The following is a 6,637-nucleotide window of genomic DNA, read 5'->3' as shown; positions in this document are numbered from 1 at the left end:
TTATCGTTCTATAAAGTATTACAAGTTCCTTGTATGCACAAGTGTGTTCCAAGAGCGCTAACATTTCTTTCTGTTCTTCCTAATCATTTTCTTTCCTACCCTGTACTTGTTATTTTCAAAGGTATATTCCTCCATGGTGCTTTTCTTTGTTAAACAAAAGTATATATTCGTATCTCCCTCTTTTTATATAAACATTGGCAGGTATACCCACCTTTTCCCCCATCTTGATCGTCTAACCTTCACAGCAAATACAAATGATGATGATGCTATTTAGTATGTGATGTTGGTGGGCACTATTTTAGGTTTGCTCTAATAGGTAATCAGGTCTACAGCCGTTCAGGGAAACTAAGTCTGCTGCTCTCATCTTCCCATCCAGACGAATCCATTTCTAAGCCAAGTCATTGTGAGGTCAGTAAAGCCATTGGAATCAGCGAACGGGGAAGTATCTGGATGGCAAGGAAATGCAGTTCTTGCCAGACAGAGTTTCTGTGAGGGTCAGATGGAAGTTGTATCTCCAACACCTTTTCGCCGGGCTCAGGGTGGTAGTTAGGATCCTCCCTCTCTTACAAGGTAAACCGGGTCTCTCATCAGGTGAACCACACTGGTGGTTTGCCCCTAACAACAACAGCGTCTAAAAGGAACATTTCCCGGTTGTTCAGGCTTGGTTTTCGGTTGACAAACCCCAAACAACCTCCTGAAGAGTAAGGAGGCAGGTGGTGGCCAGAGCCAGGTGATGGCAGCCAAGGAGGCGGGACTTGGCCTTGGGGCAGGGCTTGTCAGACTTGGGGCGGAGCCTGGCGGCTGTCAGAGTCACCAGACGGGGTGGGGACCGGGGCGTGGCCAGACGAGGTAGGAGGCGGGGCCTAGAGGTAGGCTGGATGGAGAACGGATGTCCACCGGCCAGCCCTGGGATAGAGCAGCGGACCAAGAAAGTTGTCGTGAAGCCCACCGAGTCCGGATAATGCAGCCCAGCCTCACCCTGCAGGTTGATTCTTCCGTCTAAATCAGCTCACTTTTCGCACCCCAAGACATGAGGCCAGCAGAATGGAGGGGCAAGGAAGGGACAAGAGAAGGGTTGAAGGCCCAAGTGGCTAGAATAGTCTGGAATACTCGTTCCCGCTTCCATACTCGGAATGTTCTGAGACTGCCCCTCCATGGCCGACCTTCCTCCTACAACACATCTGCTTCTCTGGTTCCTAAGTGATGTATTTGTTCAGACTGCCTCTGGTGTTCATTAAAAACTGTATTTCGGCCCTCCCTGGTGGCGCAGCGGGTTAAAGCACAACACTGAGAATCTAAAGCCACTTCCGCATGAGTTCGATTCCTGCCTGCCCTGGAGGTGACCACATGGCGCGGCAGACCTCTCCTGACCCGCCCGCTGCTCCCCTCAGCAGTGTACTTCGTCGATCTGCCTGTTCTGCCCCCCACTCTATCTCTGGTGAAGCCTCTCACCGCCCCTGAGCCTCTGGCCTGTACCCCAGTTCTGTATGCACAAATAAATCTTTAAAAAAAAAAAAAAAAAAAACTGTATTTCTCCTGCACTAAAAGTGGCCCCGTTTCTGGGATGGAAAGAGGAACAACGTAGTAATTTGGCCTGGAGGGTCGTTGTGCCAGTAGGTCTGTCCTCTTGCCTTTCGAAGTAGGGAAGGAGCACAGTATAAATGATGATGGCTAGAAACAACACAGGATCATGGATTGATGCAGATGTGTTGAGGCAGGTCACTCCACTGAATTCTCTGCAGTCTTGAAAAAGACTGGGGTAGACCCATATGCACTGATATGGAAGAATGTACGGAATATATTGATGACTGCAAATGAATCTTGATGTACAATGGTATATGTGTTTGTAAATGTATTGGGAAAAAAGTTAAGAGCAAATTTTCTCTCTGGGAAATGGGATGGGAAAGTATAGTCAGCTCTTGAACAACATGGCTTGAAGGACACAGATACACTTCAACATAGTTTGTCTCTCTCACCCCTCCCCCCACCCCGAAATCTGTGGGTCCCAACATTTCCAATGTCTGTGATTGAATTCTTGGATGTGTAACCTACTGATATGGAGGGTCGGCTGAAAGGGACTTGAGCCCCTGCAGATTTTGGTAACAGAAGGGGCCCAGATACCAAGGGATGACTGTAGTTAAGTTTTGTGGGAGTCAAACTTTACATGTTGATTTTTAAAAAATATTTATTTATTTATGCATACGGAACTGGGGTACAAGCCAGAGGTACAGGGGTGGTGAAAAGATTCACCAGGGACAGTGGCGAGCAGGATAGGCAGACTGATGAAGTACACTGCTGAGGGGAGCAGCAGGCGGGTAGGAGAGGTCTGCTGCGCCATATGGGTCAGCTCCCTCATCAAACTCATGCTGAAGCAGCTGAGGCTAGCTTCGTAGTGCTGAGCTTTAACTTGTTGTGCTACCAGGGAGGGCCCACATGTGGATTTTCAGCTGTGCCTGGGTTAATACCCTAGCCCAGCATTATGTCACTGCAGTTGTTTCAGTGACAATGCTTTCTCTTGTAGATAAAGAAAAGCCCAACCCAGATGTTGACAAATAACATATCTTTCAAAATAAGAAGTCCGTGAAAAGGGGGGCTGTGGTGTTGATGAACTCATTTCAGGTCACCACTGGTGATTGAGGTTCTTCTCAACTTCCTGTTATTCTCAGTGAGTAGACTTTGTCCTCTTGTCGGGTTGGAGCAGTAGTTTCTGGAGAGACATCTAAACTTTATTCTTGAATAAACTTAACAGGAAAGAGCTGATCTAGGCTCTAAGAAAAGTGGCCAGTGAGACAGGATCCAAGCATGCTGGGAATTTATTAGGGGAAATGCCTTTAAGAGAAATCAAGGTGGAAGGAGGGGGAGGGCTGGGAGCACCATCAGAGAGGGGTGCAGGTCTGACCCCAAGGGAAGGAGAAGGGGGGAGGAGGGAAGGCAGATAAAACTGCCTTAGATTTCAGTGCAGCTTAAGGGAAGTTCACAAAGGCTGTCATCGAGTCCTCTCCCCAAAGCCCACTGATAGAGGAAATCCCCCTCCTCCCATGTGGCCCAGAAGAAGCAAGCCTCTGTCATTGGTGGAAAGAAGCCTCCAGAAATCATGACCAAAGACACTGCTGCAATCCTCAGTCACTTATGTACTCAGCAGCTTGGGAGCTGAGGACATTCTCCTGACATCACAAGCTTCTCCTTTGGTAAGAACAAACAGCCCAGTAGACTTGTTCTTGTCTGTCAGTCTGCGAATCCTGCATGGCCCGTTGGGCCATCATTTTGCTACCTGCAGTTCTTCACTCCTATACAAGGTCAGAACTGCCCTTCAGAAATGGGTCAATCAGTCCTAGGAGCCAAACCGTACAAGGGGCCTTTCAAATCAATCGAGAGCAGAAAGCTTGATCACCCCGGAAAGGATGTGCATCATGAGGTATGACCAGGAACCCGGGAGAGCTGAAGCCCTACCTATGAGAAGGGACCCAGAAGCTGATCAGTGGAATGCCTTGTTGATAAGATTAGAACCATAGCCCGGGGCCTGGGGTCTGGTTCTGTTTATAAAACTTGTCTATAAAGCAGATAACAATTATCTGGTCAGCAAACTCATGAAGCCCTAGATGACAAAAACACATTCTTTAGTGTCACCCATCTTTTTCTCCTTGTCCTCCTACCCCATGTAACTGATGCTGTCTGATTATTCTACCAGTAAAAAGGCCAGGAACGTGCTCTCCAGCAGCAGCCTGCATGGCATAGCCTGAGCCACGACCCCTGTCTCTCACCTGTGTGGTGCTGCCCGATACACCGTCTGGCCAGGTACCAGCGAGCGCTAACCAGACCACTATGGAGACTTAGAGCAAGACCAGTCAGGACCAGACCCTCAGGCTTGGTTTGAATCCACCTCTCCAGACTCTTGTGGCTATTGGGGGAGGGTGGAATGCTGCCCAAAATCCAGGCTCTGTTAGGAAGACGGAAGCAGGAATGAATGCCAAGGAATAACCTACAGGGTCTCTGCTACCATCAGGAAGAGGGCCCTCTTTAATCTGCATTTCTTTATAGTTTGGGTTTTTATGAGCATGTGTTGTATAATAAGTTGCTATTATTTTGGCTAGGGCAGTTAAGAGACTGAGACTTGGCATCAAATATGAAGTTTTTGATTCCATCTCTTGATTCCTACTCTGCAGTCTCGGGCAAGTAATTTAACATCTTTAAGTCATTATTATTAAAAGGTTGAAAGTGATGCTCAGGTTGGAAAGGAAACACAGAAAACATTAAAGAGGCGTGAGTCTCTCTTATGTCTTTGGGAACAAATTATTTTCTATCTGTAAAGATTCAGAAACATATGTGTGAGGCTAGATGACACTGTTAAGTTTAGTTATTTTTTTTTATATTTAAAGAGTAAAGGCAGGGAGGAAAAGATACTTGCATAGGCACAAGCAGGCAGGAAGAGCTGCCCAGAAAGGGGCAGGTTTGCAGAGAGAGGGCTGCATGGTGCAGGCAGGCGGCCTTAGGAAAGTGGCCTCTGCTGGGGGAGGTCAATGCACAGAAGTCCCGGCTTGATCGCAGGCAGGAGGCTGCTGCCCTGTGGAGAGAGAGAGCGGGTGGAAAGAAGCACCTGCATAGTCACAGGTGGGCAGAGGAGCGGCTGCCAGGTGTAGTTATTGTTTTAATATTTCAAAGAACTGAAGAAATACAGTCCATAAGTGCTATGAAAAAAGTCACAATAATCTCTTTTTAGCAAGTTGAGTAAATGTTCTTTTCTTTCCCCTCAATTAGTTTGTTGTTTGGAATGATAGACAGATATATTTTCCAGAAGTTTATGTGGTTTGATTTTAAGACTATGTGACTATTTTGAGTGTGATCCGTTAATTCTGTTTATTGATGCAATTATATGTAATTGTGGTTTTTAATCACTTCAAAATGAATCAATGCCCACTATCTTAATATCACTTTAAGATGACTGCTAAAAAGACTGAAAAGTTAGGGAACTAATGATTAATTTAGTGAATTTAGATGTGGGCATTTTCTAAGAGATGGTAGTTTTGAGTCTGGGCTATAAAGTAAGAACTGAGGTCTATCCCCAAACTCTAGTGAGATCTTTGCCGCTGTTTAGTTAGCTTGTTTATAAAACAGGAATAATGAAGTTGTTTGATGATGACACTCTGTCAGTTATCTATTGCTGTATTTGAAAACTACCCTAAAATTTAGTGGCTTACAACAACAATTCTTTAATTTCCTCAAGATCTCTTTGGGTCCCTAGTATGGTGGAGCTTAACGAGGCGGATCTCCCCTGGTTTTGTCTGGAATCACTCACGATGAGTAGAGGAGAGCTGAGTGATCTAGGAGGTCTCTGCTGGGACACCATCCTCCAGCAGTCAGGCTTCCTCACGTTCTTCTCGGGATCAAGAGGGGACAAGGCACGCCTTCTAGCACTTTCCAGTGTCTTACTTATTTTATGTGGCCTCACCAGATATCACCAGTGGAGTGTTCTGCAGAGAAGCTGGGATAGTAGAAAAGTGGAAGTCACTGCTCTCCATGGGGACATTGTAGATATCAGTCAGCAAATCTTATAGCATATTACGCATTTGAAAATATTGAATGAGTTATAGTCATAAGCCCTTGAAGGCAAGAAAAACAAGTGTTGTTACTCAGAGTGCCTTTACCACAACAAGATACTGGGGGGGGGGGAGTGATGTGTGACCTCCACACGAAGCTTATCAGCACATCAAAACTTTCATTATTTGCTCATGTGCTGGCTAGCAATTGCCCTCCCCAGATGAACGGTGTTGTGAGGGGTTCCGCTCCGAACCCAGCCACATCTTGACCGTCCACCTAGGAGGGTCTTCCCTCACCCCTTCACTTCTTTTCATTGCACTGGAATTGATTGCCTTTGTACATTTCATTTAAGTTCTTTGTGTGTGTGTGATAGTTTCGCAACATTATTGGTTAATCGGTGGTTCTCATCTGCATTGACTGTAGACTTTTGAAAGTTATCACGGGCACATAGGTAACCAACGGATACAGCTTGTTTGCGAAATCTTCATCCTCGTTAAGTTTCCTGGACAACATACACGGAAATGATAGGGGACATTCCTTATTCCCTTGGCCCAGACAGCTTTGTTGAGCCTGGTGTCAATGCATACATCTGGAGTGCCTATTTCCTTCACTGCAGATTTCCGGATTTCTTTTAGCGCTCTAGGGACACACTTCTTGAAGCCAACTCTGGATGCTCTTGTGCATGTTGGTGGTGTATTCTCTGCTAACGGCCTCCTTGATGGTGGAGTGGCCCTTTTTTTTTTTTTTTTCCACCCTTCTTTGCGGGAGCCATTCTGTCAGGACCAAACGCTCATGTAAGTTTTAATTATAGGACATTTGTCTGTTTCCTTCTCCTCTCCTAGTCTACCCGGGAAGCTCCTCCATGGTGAACATGGCTGGTCTGTTTTGCTCCCCAGTTTATGTCAGCACAGTGATGAAGAGAGCCCAGTAAATATTTGTTGAGAACTGAGTGGAATGAGACCCCTCTGTCCCTACCCCCAACATACACACACACTCAGTATGCCCTGATGTTTTCCAACAATTCACATCGGCTGTTCTGAGAAGGTGAGCTTTCCTGTCTCTTAATGGATGATTCATTCTGTCAACACTTAGCCAGGGGAGG

The 6,637-nt window shown here is 46.2% G+C and overlaps 1 pseudogene; it reads right to left on the bottom strand.

Moving 5' to 3' along the window:
- Window positions 1-5,925: 5,925 nt before the first annotated feature.
- LOC101622021 lies at window positions 5,926-6,307 on the bottom strand (annotated as a pseudogene).
- Between the last annotated feature and the right edge of the window lie 330 nt (window positions 6,308-6,637).

The sequence above is a fragment of the Condylura cristata genome, unplaced genomic scaffold (genome assembly GCF_000260355.1).
Source record: "Condylura cristata isolate star-nosed mole 26May11 unplaced genomic scaffold, ConCri1.0 scaffold00004, whole genome shotgun sequence".
NCBI lineage: Eukaryota > Metazoa > Chordata > Mammalia > Eulipotyphla > Talpidae > Condylura > Condylura cristata.
This window is presented reverse-complemented; position numbering and strand designations above follow the sequence as displayed.